General features: G+C 51.1%; 1 long non-coding RNA gene across 2 annotated transcripts in view; it reads right to left on the reverse strand.

The window, feature by feature from the left end:
• The window catches only part of LOC107498228, a 166,049-nt gene that overhangs the window by 57,845 nt on the left and 91,355 nt on the right, over positions 1-16,849 (reverse strand). For both annotated transcript variants that reach the window (XR_001593978.2, XR_001593977.2), the window contains exon 4: positions 5,539-5,786. This is a non-coding gene — a long non-coding RNA (uncharacterized LOC107498228). The remainder of the gene's footprint in view (positions 1-5,538; positions 5,787-16,849) is intronic.

The following is a 16,849-nucleotide window of genomic DNA, read 5'->3' on the forward strand; positions in this document are numbered from 1 at the left end:
TAATGTTCTTATGATTGCAACTGTGTAGAAGTCTCGGTACAGGCGGAGGCTGAGGTAAAAAGACAGAGACCAAGGAGAACGACGTTAACTGTTGGTGCCTGTGAGGTAAGAGGGCGTTTAATTCCTTAACGTTGCTGTGTTGTCTTTCCGAATCGTAAACTAAGTAGATGTAAGAATAGATGAAGGAAACGGAATTCGCCATTAGCTGAGCAAGGGCTTAAAAAAATTGATCAGTGATGAGTGAAGAAAAAATGGAACTGGGTCATCATGCTTTAAAATATAATACAGATGGCTTCCTGGTTAAAAATCAGAGTCCTCTGACATCAGCCCTGAGCCCACCTGGCGGACTGAGAATGAACGCAGCCAGCATCATGCAGGCTCCTCACAGCGGCCCAGTCCTGAGCGTGGAATGAGAGAAGTGCCCAATCACGTGTGTTCCTACTGAGCACCTGGTGTATCTATGAAATTTCCCAACCACTGCATAAAATTCATGGGGTTTTAAATACGCATAACGCAGAAAAGCGTCCCTGTGACCTCACACGCATCTGCAGGGTACTCCCCGGGGCTTGGAAGGGGCGATCTGCATTGCACATCCCGGAACGGAACGAGGCGACAGGAAGCCACGGCTACCTCTTCCCTTCCCACCTTCCCGGCCTGTTTTCAACCACCACCTCCCCCGCCCCGTGAAATCTAAGCCACGTGACTTTTTCCAACATCTGCTTCCTTTCTTTTCTTTCATAGAAGCGCATGAATAATGAGACCACGCTGCTGCTGTTAATTGTAAAAACCATTAGTAAACTTCCAGGTGCTGTTTACTATATAAGCATTGTAATTTCCTATCCTAAAACCGGCACCTCCCCCGTGTCATTGTCTGCCCTGGGGCACCAGTGCTGTGTGGCTTTGAGGCTGTCAAAGGCAGTCTCGGCCCCATTTACTGGGACTGAAAGAGATGGATCCACACCTGCAGCGTTTGAGGCAATAATTCCTAATATTAAGCAGACCTCATGAGGAGCAGGCACTTCTGCCAGCCTCCTCGTGAGTCAACACTTTGCAATCCATGTGAAATCCTTGCAAAACGCCGTGATTGACTGACACCCACCCCGAGCTCGCGCTGCCTTTTTCTGCCGCCACTCCGCCCCATTTCCCAAGGATTCCGGAGAGGGGGACCTGTGGAAAAACATTGAGCCGGCTACCTAGGAGGCCAAGGTGCCTACATATTTGCAATTTCAAATGAGTAAAAAGGAAGAGCAGAGTCAAGAACCTTAGAAAGCCTAAACAAAAAAAAAAGGAATGGGGAGACCTGGAGATGTCACAGAGAAGATCAAAGCGCAGAGAGGAAGTAGCTTGCCCACAGCCACGATGCTTTTGTTACACAAAGCAGATTGTAATTTCCATCCGTTTCCTGGGAGGCACCTGTGGTTCTCCTCAGAAAATTCAAGATGAAAGGAAACAAAGCTTGCAGTTTACATCTTTCCCAGGTAATACAACTCCACTGCCCCCCGCCTTGCACCTGCTCTTCCTTCCTTGGGGCTCACAGCCCACATGCGTGCCTCTGGACAGGGTCCCCCACAGAGTCCCAGAGCCACTGACCTGGCTGCTCCCGGCCTGTGAGCATCCACGGCCACAGCCATTATGTAACTAACTGTGCCTTGTCACTGGTTTGCCTGGCCCTATTTCAGTGGTATTCGAAGTGTGTCTAATGAAGGCAGCGTCCCTTCCTTATATTTTTATATTCTTGGCCTAGTACAATACCTGAACGAACGAATAAAATCTATTGAGAAAGCGTTTCAAACACACAATACTTTTAATACACGTCAGAGCTAGGAAGTCCTTACAGACCCGCTGATCCAACCGCCCTTAGTTTCCTCATCTGAGGCACAAACACAGTAAATGACGATGCGGAACTATGTTTACGATTGGCTTCATTACCACCCCCTCCCCTCTTCTTCTCTACAGCCGGGAGAAGAATCCCGGAACTACACTTCCCAGAATCCCGTTCTGCACGGGTTTCCAGGCGAGTGTCTGACAGTGACAGGCGAGAAGTCAGTATCCTCCGACAGCAGTCACGCAGAAGTACAGTTGGACTCGCAGGTAAAAAGAATACGGGTGGAAAGTGGGTGCGACTCTTAGCAGCCGCCAGGTCATGCGTCCATGTCCGTATATTCACATCGATAGAATTGCGCGCATAGATTTTTAAGAATATACTCAAGCATATTCATAGCGTCGGTATTTGAACTGGCTCATATTCAAAAAAAGGAAAAAAAAAATCTGACCTATCGATCAACTATGGAGTATTCATAAATGGGCTGCCATGGAGCGATGAGAATGAAATAACGATTTCCTTAACAAATGGATGGTTTTCGATCGAATTGACTCATGCGTAAAAGAATACACGCTGGATAATTCTACCTGCATGAAGTTTTAAAATCGGGAAAAAAATGACCTAAGTTCTGACTGCGGTTCCTCTTGAGGAGGGCGTGAGTAGAGAGGACCGTGGAGGGGACTGTCTGGGTGAGCTCACGCTGCTCGGATCGGCTGCCCTGCCTGCTGATCTCGGACTTTGCCCGGAGCTTAAAATCTGCACAGCCGGCTCCCTGCTGCTTGTGCAGCTCTGAGGACCCAGACCCCGCAGGTGAGCTGAGCCCCTACCGGGGTGGGGCGGGGCATCGCGCAGGGGCGGGGCGTCACGCAGGGGCGGGGCGTCACGTCACAGGGGCGGGGCTTCGGGGCGGGGCGGGGAGCACACAAAACACCTGCCTCTTCCCGGGCCTGGCACAGCACAGGGCCGGAACTGCCTGTCGAGCAAACGAACAGCCTAAGCCTAGAGCTCGGAGATGCTGAGAGAACACGCTTGCCTGGCGCGCACGGTGCATCACGCGTCTGCCCCCAGGTTCAAAGACGATGATTAAATCAGCCGAAAGCGTCACACTGTCTTTGTGCATACACATCCTTTTGCAAGTTTTCATTAATTGGATGTCTTTTCCTTTCTTTCAATGCAGTCTCTGGCTTCCCAAAAGGCTATATTTCAGAGAATGTTCCTAAAGAGACCGGGCCTGCCCGCGACAGACCATCCCGGCCGAGCCCCAGTGGCCGGGAGGGTGCAGGCCTGGTCACTGTCGCCGGCTGAGCAGCTGCATGAACCATCAGCGGCTGCTCTGCGTGCGAGCGAAGGATTTGCCGTGTAATGCGTTTTTTTGCAGAGATTATTTAAGGCACGATTTCTGTTTATGGTCCCCGGATAAATTATAATCACCTTTGTTTACCTCCTATTCCTTTCTTAATTAACTGACAACCTATTAGCATACACTTTTTTTTTATCCCAGGAGTATTAATTATACATAATTTATATCATAAGCATTTATTTCGTATCAGTGGGATGAATAAAACATTCACCTGCTTATAGCTACTTGAGGTTAACGTTTTTATACAAAAAAACTCACCTGAGACTCCCAATCAAATTATCAGATTTTTAATTTTCTGTTACATAATGACACTGTGTTTTATTCCACTCTAGGCTAAACAATCGCTTAGCGGAGTGCCACGCGGCTGCATTAATTAACCAACGATACACGCTTTTCTGCACGATGAGATGCAGATAATAAAAATGTAAAATTTGCTAACTCGGGAGCTGGCTCCATGTTGGGATCATAATGCCAATACCACAGCAACATCAAAAAGACCCCCAGACCATTAGTCCCATATCTCCTCAAGTCACCCTAGAGATCAGAGGGCACATCCCTTGGCTATTTGGAAGGTGGGAACTCTTAGGCCCCCAAAAGGCAACTGTCTGGCACAACCGGTTGGTCAGCAAGCCCGTGCCACAGCTCGGGACGGAGAATGAATCCACGGGCCCGACTCCAGGCCCTTCCCCCACCCAGGCGGATGCTCATCTCCCTCGGAACACGGCAGAGCCCTGACTCGGCTATGGTCGTGCCCAAACGAGTCGGACTTTGGCGGGGCGATGTCACAGCTTTCCTCCATGCGGTGGCTGAGGTGACGTCAAAGGCCGATCGTGCAGGCCTCTCAGCTGGTGGGTAGACTCAGGCGCGTGGGACGCCCTGGTGGCGGCCCCCCGGCTGGCCCTGCAGGTGCCATGGCTCCCGGTTCCCACCACCCTTCCCGCTGGCCTCCCGGCCGTGGGTCCTGGGCCCTTGCCGCTCTCTGCAGGGCTCTTTACTCGCCAACCACAGTCACCCCGGAGCCCAGAGGCAAAGTTAATTAGAATACAAATGCCCCGCGTCACTGAGAGGAGAGGGCTGTCCTAGAGGAACCTGCTCAGGACTTCAGTGGTTCTGAGAGAAGGAAGGGACAGGCCGGGTTCCTCAGGCCGAGGGCGCTTGCCTCAGGCCGTGGCGAGGACGGCGGCAGGAGGGGGGCCGAGCGGGTGTGACTCAGCACCTACGGGTGACGCGCCCTCTGCTAGGGCCTCTCACACGTTTCTGCTTTCAATTCTCACAACCGCCCTGGGAAACGAGCATAGTTATCCTCATCGCGTAGATGATAAAAAAGTGGTTTAAAAGATTAAGTGCCTCGCGCGGCAGCTGTAGGGGCCGCGCTGGGGTTCGGCCCGCGGTCTGGGTATTTTTAACAACCAGGCCGTTTCCATGACAGCACACCAACAACAGCCGCGAAGACGACAGGCGTTCAGGCAGAAACGCCGAAGGAACGTCCCCCCCCACCCCGTGTTATGCACACCCCAGTTTGGAACATGAATCCCGCGTCTCTCGTTTACTCCTCCAGCATGTCTGGAAAGAACAGAGCCGTTTCTCTGGAATAAGGTTTTGCACCACTGAGAAGTCAGGATCGCAGGAAAGCCCTCGGCGTCCCTGTCGGGGAAGAGCGAGGGGGTCTGTCCGTGCTTTGTCCTCTCATAATGTGGAAATGGTAAGAACGGCAGAAAGAAAAACACACCTAACAGAATGCAGGGTGCCCAGAGCTCGCTGGCGGCCAGGAAGCCCGGCCGCGGGCGCTCGGACCCCTGCCTGGGGCCCCGCCCGGCCTCCCTGGTTAGTTAGCGCCGCACCCAGCAGGACCCAGCAGGACCGGCCTCCTGCACCGGACGCAAAAGGCCAGGACTCTGCGAGGTTCTTCCCGGCGCCCCACGCACTTTTACTCTGCACCGTCTTCGCGGGCAATCTCGTCTTTGCCCGTGGCTTCGACCACCACTGACTGTCACGACTCCTCTGTCCTCGCTCCAGCCAGAGCCCTTCTCACGGGACCGGTCTGAGGCGCGCCCGCAGTGGCTCCCTTGGGAAGTCTCGACACAACTAAAGCCAGAGAGTGGGAGGCCACATGCACGATGGCCTCTGCTTCCCCTCTGCACCGAAGGAAGGAAGGAAGGAAAGGAGGAAGGAAGGGAGGGAGGGAGGGAGAGAAAGAAGGAAGGAAAGAGAGAGAGAAGGAAAGAAAGAGAAAGAAAGGAGGGGAGAAAGAGGGATGGAGGAAGAAGGGAGGGAGGGATGGAGGGAGGGAGGAAGAAAGGAAGATCTGGTCCTTTGCCACGGTCCCTTGGCCCGCTGAGCGACATCCTTTACCCACCTGTTCAAACCAAAGCTCATCTTCTCCCCATCTCCAGACTCTGCGTCTTGCCTCCTGAATAGGTCTGAGCTGGGCCATGTTTTCGACTTCCACTGCCGTCATCACGAGCACAGCTATTAGTATCACGCGCACGGACTTCGGCAGTCGCCTCCTAATTGTTATCTTCGGTGTCAGCGTGGCCCCTGCCATCTGTTTTCTGAACTGTCGCCAGAGTGATCTTTTCAAGGTTCAAACCCGACACTATCGATCTCCATGAAAAATAATGGGAAAGGGCTTTTTAAAATTTGGAACAAAAGCAGAACCATAAAAAAGGATAGCTAAAGTAGACCATGTAAAAATATTCCTGATGACAAAAACCACCCTAAACAAAGGTAAAGATAAAAAGACATACTGTAAATTCCAAGCACTAACTTTCTTAGACCTATAAAGACATCCTACAATAAACTTTGAAAAACTGGCAAACCACCCAACGGCAAAATGAACAAAGAAAAAGATGTACAAATACCTAGACACAAACACACAAACATACGCACGAGTACCTCGTAAATATTTTTTAAATATTCAACCTCATTTATAATAAGAGAAAGGCAAATTAACAAAATGTCATTTTTTGCGTATCAGATTAGCAAAGTTCAAAAGTTCAATAGTTCATTCTGCTAGTACTGTTATAGAGAAAAAGCCATTTTTTATTGCAATGATGATAGTAACTGGTAATTTAATAACATTATCAATTTTAAAAGCACATAGTCTTTGATCTAGCAATTTACTTTTGAGACTTTATTCTTCAAACATAATTACACATGTTTGAAATCGTACATATACACATGCACGCACACACAATGATATATGTTGCAGCATTGTTATAATAACTGAAGACTTGAAATAAATAATATAGTCCCCAATACTTAACTAGTGAAGTATACAGTGGAATACTATGCAGTCATGACAAAGAATGGGGAAGCTCTATACCTACACATATGAAATAATCTCTTAGTTATATTCTTAAATAAAAACAGCAAGGGATAATACAGTGTCTATAAGAGAAACGTGTGTGTGGTGTATGTGTGTGTGTGTGTGTGTGTGTGTGTATAAAATAGCTCTGGAAGGAGACACAAAATGCTTTGTCTAGGCGAGGCCCCGAGTGGCTAGGAGCGTTACTGAGATGGGCGCTCGCTTGCCACTCAATTCATTTGTTCCAGTCTAACCTTTTCACTCGTGGGCACACACACGTTTGTGCGTGTGCGTGTGCGTGTGGAGAGAGAAAGAGGTGTGCAAGCAGCTTTTTTAGAGGTTGGAGTATGAAAGGGAAGTGAGTTCACGTGTCCCCCACAGTTTATGTGGGTCGAGAGTTTCTTCCTGTCCCCATTCTATAAACGACCCTACCCCACTGTGCCAACCGGGGCCGCCTACCTTCCGATATTATGACCTGAAGTCTCCTTATTTGTTTGTTTATAGTAAAGATGAAGAGACACATGCGGCTACGAAAAGCCAGCGAAACGTGCACAGCGATAGCTCTGGGTCGATGGAATTACAGATAATTTTCATTTCTTTCTCTTCTTTCTTTTAGTTATTTCCAAAGTGTTTTATAGCAAGTAGAAGTCCTGAACAACTTATAAAACCAGGTACTTACAATATCAATTGTGATACAAATCAAATCGTGGCGAGGCTGTTTAACCTGAGTTCGCTTTCTCCCAAGACTGTCACCGGGGCCGCCATGGCCTCGGTGCTCAGCAAGAACGTCGAAGGCATCACGCTAAGGCTCCGGTCGGTTTGCTCGGGCAGACGGCAGTTCATTCAGCTCAGAGGAGGAAAATGTCCCGAGGTCGTTCGGACGCACGAACCGGTCAGCAGGGTGAGGAGAAGGGAGCGTGCTAGACACACTCTTAGTGGTTAAAACCTTGAGATCGCTCGCCACTAATGGCATGTTGACTGAGCTCATTCTTGCCAAAATACTTCAAAGAAGGAACGTGGTTCATTTTTGAAGCTGGGCTTCTGTCTGTCTCCCTGGAGCCTTTCCTGGTGTTTTTTCCTCTTCCTTTGTCAACACTGAGCACTACGCCTTCCGGACGGGAATCCGCGTCCCAGGCAGTTGACTCCATGAGGCGGCACTTTGCGCTGCTTCCCTCGGTGCCTTCGGGGCGTGTGGGACGTCTGCCCCCCTGATCCTGGCTGCAGCCCCCCGCCCCCGGAGTTCTCTGCAGAGCCCGTCACCGCGCCCCGGCCTCCGCGTGGGGACGGTCCGCCTCGCCCTGCCTCCCCGGTGCTCACGGGACGAGGGCACCCAGCCCTCGCTCCCGACTCCAAAGCGGGTGCCCTGCCCCTCCCCCCACCTCCCTCCTTAGCTTCCACTCGAGGCTCCTCGGGTCAGTGCGGAAAACAGAATGGCTTCGAGGACAGCACTTCCGGAGGCGTCTCCTGGACGCTCCCCCTTCATTCCAGAGGCGGTCGCGTCTGTAAGCAGGGTCACGCCTACTCGGGTTTTAGTGAAAATGACTTCACCCGTTCGTTTCGAACGAACATTCGCCAGCAGCTACCGTTTTGATTCTTTTCATTGTTATTTCAAGTTAACGTGTATTTACTGAGATGTGGTGACGGGTGAGGTCTGACCTCTGCCTCCAAACATGTCACGATCTAATATAATACTTCAGTGGAAGATACGTTAGTATATTTTTCATTACAAGGAACACAGATATAGCCCCAACACTATTAAAATTTAAGGATGTCAAAATATAAAAACCTCAAATATAAGACCAACGAGAGCAAAAAAAGCGGAAGTTTTCAATTTTAAAAATAACCACGAAATCCTGAGACGATACACTCGAGAGACATCTCACCTTTATGTCAAAGGGACAGCGTGAGTGTCTAAAACCGTGACTCGCCAGCTCACGGAGGGGTCTCCCCGCAAACGCCACTCACCCCTGGCGACCGCTCAGGGCACCTGCCGAGTCGCGTGTGAATCCTCCTGTTTCCCAGGTGAGGTCGGCCGGCCGCACGTGGGCAGACGATCCCCGTCACTGTGCTATGTCCCGCCCGGAAACGCGAGTCCTCGCGTGTCTCCTCAGCCTGCCGTTCCCTTTGTCCCCGGCAGTGCCTTGCACGGGGCCACCGTGGGGCTCTGCACGCTACCACGCCGGAGCAGACGGCCCGCGCCGTCCTATCTCCGCACCGAGCAGACAAGCAGGTTCCGGCTGCCTCTCGCCTTGCCGCATCGCTTTATACACGGCCTGAGTCCACGGGCCACACGCTCCATGGTCACATGCGTGTTGCATGCGGCTGGGACATGTGCCCATGAAAGCGTTCCACATGTGACTGGGGCGGGGATTGGCCCGTGAGCTCTTCGAGCACGTAGGAGCCCCGTCGCTTTCAAAAGCAAGTCCAGAGGCCAGCGTCTCCAGCCCCCGGGTGCCCAGCTCGGCAGGCCGGCATCGCAGAACGATAAAAGCCCTCCTGCAAAGAGCGGGGCTTACTCCTTCTGGGGTGTCTAGAAATAAAAGAGTCCCCTCTGCCTGCACGAGCTCCTGTTCGCCAGGCAAATCCAGAATCGCCCTTATTCTCCGCAGGCGACGCACGAGGCAATTCCTCCACTAGCATGAAAATGTAACCTCTAAATCGTGACTAAGTGAGAAATGATGGAGCTGAGGGCGAAAACGGAATGGCCACTCTAGACAGACGGCAGGTGAATTTGCAGGCTGGCCTCAGAGCCCCCCGGACCTGAATTTAAAGTACAAGCAAGTTCGCTCACGCCAGCTCAGCCCTTGCAAGGCCACGAGCGCAGTATTGTAGCTAGTGCCAGAGCTCTAAAGGGCACAGCCAGGGGCCAGCGCGGGGTGACCGGAGGCGGAGGTGTGCTCGTGAAACGCATCTAGAATTCAGCCCGGATCCTGCCCCGAGAGGTGGCTTATGATGGGCTTTAACCCAGCCTCACAAACGTTTCTCCACACCGCAGACAGCCATCGGGAGAACCGGAACGTAAGATTTGTCTCCGAAAGTTAAAAATAATACTCACGGGATATTTTAATAGCATTTCTACACCATTTATTATTTTTTCTGGCAATAAAGAAATGTATTCATGCTTCATTCTAACTAGGGAAAAAAAAAACGTTTGAGGCAAAATTTGGCAGTTTCCAATTTCGAATAATGCAGCGGGATCGACGATGGAAAGAGACTGAGCTCAGAGTCACGGATGTCTGCTGCCGACGGCCGCGTCGCGACTGGGTGTGCGACACACACTTCGCTCGCTGCGCATGAATGTGGAGGAGATGAAAGCGGAGGTTTCCGACAGTGTGTGGATAATAACGCAGACACGGGAAGGCAGCTCCGCGGCCCGTCGCCGGGGCTCCGGTCCCGCACTCACCAGCGGCTCAGAGCGCGAACCCCGGCCAGTGGCCTGACTTCCCTGAGCCTCATTTTCTCATTTCCAAAAACAGAATATTAATACCTAACAGAGCTGCTAGGACAAGTGAGCGAATTCAAGACTTTAACCAGCTGAGAAAGGTGCTCGGCCCACGGCGAGCCCGTGCCAGCTCTCACCGCCCGTGGTGATGACTCGCCGCCTTCAGGGTCGGTGCTCAGGGGGGCACAGGTGAGGTATGGGACGGGAACACCTGGATGCTCAGGGGGGCACAGGTGAGGTGTGGGATGCTCAGGGGGGCACAAGTGAGGTGTGGGATGCTCAGGGGGGCACAGGTGAGTGAGGAATGGAAATGCCCGGATGCCGCATTGCTGTGTGAGGACTGGTCCATCAGCCTCTTAACCTGGACATCAGGAGATGCCTCTGAAAAAAAAGGAGCAAACTGGACTTAATAATCTCCAATTTCCTTTCTACTTGGCATATTCTATGCTTCCTCTTAGAAATAAAGGGCTGATTTTTAGAAACAACCCCGAATTCTGAGGAACCCATAAGGTCTTTAATTTTGTGAGTAATGAGAATTCGTTTCTCAGTCTCTTTCGTGGACATATGGATGAGGGAGGAAGCGAGGCCAGTGACCTGCTTTCTAACACACTGCGTCACGTCCTTCGGCGAAAGCTAAGCAACCTGTTGACTTTTCTTTTTTTAGATCTACAGAGACGGCTGCAGAGAGTCAGCGTCCCGGCGGAGCAGTGTCACGAGAGGAAGCGTGGCAAACCGGATGAAGACGGCGAGGGTGAGAGGGAGAGAAACCAAGTCAGAGCACACCCCCCGGCTGCGGTAGTTACGTGTGGCCTCAGGACGCATCACCCCCGGACTTAGTGGTGTAAGAAGTAAACATTTCTCATCTCGCACGGTTTCTAAGGGCCAGAGCCTGGAGCGGCTTGGCTCAGTGGTTTGGGCCGACGTTTCCGCTGAGCTGTCGGCCAGATGTCACCGAAAGCCTTGAAAGGGCCGGAGAGGACACTCTCCGGAGAGCTGCGCACGGGGCTGTTGGCTGGAAGTCTCGGGTTCTCTTCGCAGGGGGTCTGTCCACAGGGCAGCCACCAGAGTGTCCTCAAGACAAGGCGGACGGCTTCCCCCGAGCAAGAAGAGCTTCGGGGCCGGTTACCCGAGAGACGGCGCGCTCTGGATGGAAGCTGGGGTTTCTCGGGGCCCATCTCACACACAATGCCAGCCCTCCTCCCCCAGCCCATCTGGTCACAGCGCCCAGCCCCGGCGCAGTGTGGGAAGGCACTACGCCGGAGTGTGAGCTCTGCCAGGCGGGGACCATCGGGAACCACGTTCGCGGCTGGCCACCACGTGTGCCGGTTCAAGCCCAAAATAAGTGGAAAGAGAAATAAATCTTCCACTTCCAATCTGACCGCTTCTGTGAACCCTTTATGGAGACAACAATTCTTAGACTGGTTGTTTGAGCCACGGGTCGATAAAGTTACCATTTACTTAGATGGAGTCATTGAGTGGAAACGAATTTGATTGTTTTTAGAAAGAAACCATGAGTTTTATTTTGGAAATATTTAGCTTGACATGTCTATTCGACTTTCATGCTGGGTATGATTACGGCGCCTTAAGATATATGTCTTTCCTTCAAGATGGCTGCTAAGCACAAGCCAGTGACTTCACAAAAAGAAATCACTAAAAACAATTAAATGCTCTAACATAGGAGGAGAATCTGACTGCTCTGGACTTGGTAAGAGGTGGTATGTCATTCTCAAGCAAGACACCTTCCACAGAGAATTTCAAGAGCAACTCTGATTATACTTAAGGAATACGGCGCAGGCCTCGTAATTATTGCTTCCTTGATAACTCAAAGAGATCCCAGCTCTGACTCATCCTCTGTATTCCAGACTTGTGAATATCATTGCCTCTCGACATACACCAGACACTAGAATGTCTAATCGGTCTTAAAACTGAACATTTTCAAAATGCTACCTCTTACCGCCACTAGATCTGCTCCGGGCTGGGTCTTCCGCATCGTAGTAAATGCCGTGACAGTTGATCCGGTTCCTCTAATTAACAACGTAGGCGTCACCGTTAAATGTTTCCTCCTCCCCACACCATCGGAGTCTATTCTACATCCAAATACACATCTCGAGAGTCCACCTGCATATTCCCCGAGACGCCCTAGAGAAGCCATGCTGCGCTCTCTCTCCTAAGTCACTATCGAAGCTGGTTTCCCTGATTCCACTTCTGAAATCCCCCTTTGTTTACTCTCTACACAACCGTCGAGATCACCCTTTAAAATGTCCAGGGAGACGCGCAGCTCCCTTCCTTGCTTAAAGCCCTCTAACGGTTCCCAAACGTCCTCAGAAGGAGTTCCCACCTCCCCGCCACGATGCGAAGCGCGGCCCACGCTCTGGCCCTCCCCCCCGCACGCCGGCCTGGCCGCTGGGCGCGGAGAAGCCGCAGGACCACGTCTCCTTCCTGCCCCTGCAGCGCACCACGCTGGTCCCACGGCGAGGCTTTTCCGCTTGCTCCACCTGGCATCTTCTCCCTCGGGTACTCCACGGACTTCGTTCTTCTGATTATTCAGGTCACAAATAACATTTCCCCTCCCGGAAGCCTCCCGTGAGAAGCCGTGATCGTGGCCCTGGGTCCGGGGACTGTTTTTTTCCCGTCCCTTGGCGGTACTAGAAACTCTGTGTTTCTTGATTAGTATCCTTTCCCATTGGAATATAAACTCTAGAAAAGTATAAATATGTCCCCTCTTATTTATAACGAGTGTCCTCAGATCTAGTACAACATATGCCAATACTACATGTAGCATATAGTTGGCACGCAATAAATATTTGTCGGATCAATAAATAAATCCTAATGAATTACCTAGCTGTCGCGGCTGGGAAAATCCTTCCCTAAATTATTTGAAAGCTTGTGTTGGGTTTCTCCAGGTACAACGCCTGGGTCGCTCTCTGGCGCTAAGACCCAGATGAGAGCAACCTGGAAGCGGAGGGCAGCAGGCGCCCACACACGGCGGTGGGCGGGCACGGGGCGGCCCTCGCCTCGAGGCCAGTGGCGCGGGGGAACGGGGTACGGGAAATGGCAGAGGCCACGTGGCAAGGAGGATACGCGTTCGACGGAACGTAAGAGCCCTGCGTTAGGGAACCACCACGCCTCTGGCAGAGAGCCACTCGAAATGTCATTGAGACGCGACCTTCCTGAGTGTTGTCGTTGGGTTTGATCTCCGTTTCGATAACCTCCCCGGCTCCTTCCGACGAGTCCCAAGAGCAGCGTCTGGCACGCGGCAGGCGCTCGGGGAAGAGTTTCGGATGCACGGGAAGCGATGAAGCAGCGCACTAGAGCCGTTGCTGGCCGGAAGCCTTCGTCCGGGCAGGTATGCCGAGGAGAAAGGACGCGCCGTGCCCCAGTCAGGCCGATGTGCATTTTAGAATCTAGGCTAAAGAAAATACCGCACTGAAGAGACGCGTAAGTGCGATGGCGAAATCTGAAGTGACATTACAGGAAAAGAAAACTACGGGCGAATATCCCTCAGAAACGCTAATTCGGAGTGTTTGAAGCCAGCAATGTACAGAGAAAGAATTCATCATCGACAAGTGGGGTTTACTCCTGCAGTCAAAGGTTGGAATACATTCGAAAATTAAACAATTTGGGGATCAAGACAAGGATGTTCACTTTCACAACCTCTTGCAACAATATACAGAGGTTCTAGCCAGTGCAATAAGGCAGGGAAAAGAACCACAATGATTGAAAAAAAGAAGTAAAAATCTTCCTTTTTTATAGCTGACTCAATTACGTAGGTAGATAATCCTAAGAAATTTAAAAACTAGGAGAACTAATGGTGATTTTTAGTGAGATAGCAGTATATATGTTTTATGAATTATTTCAATGAAAAAATTTAATGTTTTATAAATTATTATCCAAAATTAAAAATCTATTTGCATACATAATCACTTCGTAAGCTATAGATTACAATTGCCTACCAAAGAAGAGTTTGCAGAATTAAATAGGAAAAAAATACAGAACCAATTACAGATATGTTACAAACACAAGTTGATTCACACACGTAAGTTTCCGAGCTCTGTCCCCTCGGAGGGCCTGGAAGCAGTGACCCTCAGTGGCGATGAGCACGCACAGTCCCCAGACCTTGGTTTCTAAACAACATTCTTCAGTGAAAGAACCCACAGCTCCCTCGAGAAGTGGCTGATTCTAGGGCTGGGGTGAGGAATAGAGAAAGCCTGGAGTGTCTTCGAGTGACAAAAAAAGAGAAAGTACCTTTAAAAACTGAGAGCGTGTCAAAAGAATACAAGAGCCCACCAGAAAGAGCGCCAGGGGCCAAAGCCGGAACACTCTGAGCAACAAAATAATGGTAATCTGGGGTTATCACAAAAAAGTAAGCATTCACGAGTTCATATTATTATAAATTAATTAACTAAATATCAAACAAAAGAGAAAGTATTCTTTACAGAAGAATTTGAAAATGTGTTGGTATCCTCCATCATGGGGGTTAAGTTTAATTATTTTCTCCTTGAATGTGGGTTAGGTTAGGGACTTGCTTCCAAAGAATTGAATATAGAAAGGGAAAAAAATGTAAACTTTATGTGGGAAAATCTGGCAAAGACTATCTTAACCAAGCAATCAATTTCACATCACCAGTATTGTCATGATAATGTCACGTATTTCCTGATGAGATAAAAAATAACTTCATCTTTGCAGAATTTTCCCCCAAAACCTATAAACCCAAGCTACTCATGAGAACACATCAGAGTAACCAAAATTCGGTGACATTCTACGAAATATCCAACCAATATTCCTTAAAAGTTTCAAAGTCACAAAGTACGAGGAAAGAATGTGATCCTGTCACAGACTGGAAGAGACTGAACACAACGTGGCCCCTTTGTCAGGACCTGACGCAGAAACAGGAGGCCAGCGGACAAAAGGGAAAAATTCTCATAAAGCCTATGGTTTAGTTAGCAGTGTTTTCCCAATCTTAGTTTTTTAGTTTTGACGAATGCACAAATGGTTACGCTAACATTAGGGGAAGCAAAGTGGCAGCTATATGGGAACTTATCAGCTTTGTAAATCTTCCATCAAGTATAATTAGTCAAAAATAAAAAGTGTTTTCAAAACGTACAGAGGCAATCCTAAATAACACGTAGCATCTACATCTCAAAGAGACACCAAACCTACGTTGTTTTAGAAGATAAACTCTACCAGACGTGGAAGAAACAGACCGCTCTTATATTGTGCTAAAGAGTCTGACACAGACAAGGGCGGCCTGATTCTCACTCAGCTCCTTCCGCGCAGCCAGCACAGTGACGAAGCCAAGAGAAGAAAGAGCGCAGCAGGGTGGAGGGCGGAAAGAAGGGAGGAAGGAAGGGAGGGAGGAAGGGGAAGGACAGAGGACGGGAGAGGAGGCGAGCAATTAAAAGAAGACAGGAAGTCATCGTCGCTTATGCACTCGGGTGCAAAGTCCTTAGAAACGTATTGGTAAATCAAATTCATCAGGGCGCTGAAAGCACGAACCGGTGCGGAAGACAAGCAGGGTTTAGCCCGACGGCAGACAAGTTTCGGCGCGTGGCATTCTGCGTGGGCAGAAATAGAAACGACGATCACAGCGGTTACTGGAGAAACACGTGGGGCTTTCGGCCTCTCTCCTCGGCAGGCGGCTCCGGCTCTCGCCGGGAATGGAGGGGAGGTGGCGAACGTGCTGGTGAAGGGGACCTGCCGGTTAACCGCGACCAGCGCCGGCCGAAGGACGGGCCGTTAGGGACAAGCTCCCGCCGAGGGCAGAAACGAGAAAACGACGGTGGCTTCGCGGAAACCAGAAGTCGTACACCGTACGCGAGACGAGAAAATGAATTGTGGAGAAGCCTAGGATGGCGTGTCTCCAAGTGCGGCCGTGTAGCCGTCGGGGTGTCCGCAGTGCGGCCCCGGCCCCGGGCTCACGCCGGGGAGCCCCGCGGGGAGCGATGCTGTCGGGGCCCACCCAGCCGGGGCGCTGCGACCCCCGACCACAGGTCTCAAAGGACAGGGGCACCTGGACGCGTAGGGCGTGGACGTCGTCGGACAGACGGCTTCGTTCCTGCAGTTTGGGCCGGCGCCTTGTCACTGCGGCGGGGAAGCGCGCGAACCTCTCCCCGACACCGGCCAGCACCGCGAGGCCGCCCTTGTGCCAGAAGGTGTGAGAGGCCCGCGAGCGCTTCCTTCGGGGGCTGTGAAGCCGGGGTTTCTCCTGCAATGTCTGTTTACATGTCCGCATGGCAGAGCCACACAGGGCAGGGGGACCAACATCCGACCCGACTCGAGAAAGCGCCCAGCGACGCCCAGTAGTCAGAGGTCAGCTGTCTTTTCATGACAATTCTCGCTGCTTGGTATGAGTGAACGATCAGGCTCATCGACAACACTGTTTTAGATACTTGGCTAAATGGGCGAATGTCTCCAGGGCTCACTCCCGGGTCCGGTGCATGTGTGCGACAATTATGATGCAAAGAGCCACCATCCCCCGACTCTGACGCCACACTAAACAGTCTGCACACACTGCGTCATTTAGTTCCTGCCACTTCCTGCGTGACTCTAGGATCCCCATCGTACAGGCAAGAATCGGAGGTTCCAGGAGGTCAAGCCACCTGCCTGGGGTCACATAGCTAGGAAGTTACAGAGGAAGTATCAGCATCAAAAACTGACCCTCAGAATACTGGATTCTAGAACGATCCTCTCATCTTTTAAGTGGGATTAAAGCCCACCGCTACACACCAAACTCCCCAGAGCGACTGGTGTTATGTCCCCTCTATTGGGTCTCAACTCGGGGTCCCTCCTCAAGCACCTGAGCCCCCAGAGTGTGCAGATGAGGGATCCCTGGCTGCTGGCTCAAGGGACCCTAGTCACATCCTGGCTGGCAGGGGTGCTGTGAGCCCGGAAGTGTGTGTCTGTGTGTGTCTATGTGTG

Source organism: Rousettus aegyptiacus, unplaced genomic scaffold (assembly GCF_014176215.1).
Source record: "Rousettus aegyptiacus isolate mRouAeg1 unplaced genomic scaffold, mRouAeg1.p scaffold_m13_p_7, whole genome shotgun sequence".
In the NCBI taxonomy this organism is placed as follows: domain Eukaryota; kingdom Metazoa; phylum Chordata; class Mammalia; order Chiroptera; family Pteropodidae; genus Rousettus; species Rousettus aegyptiacus.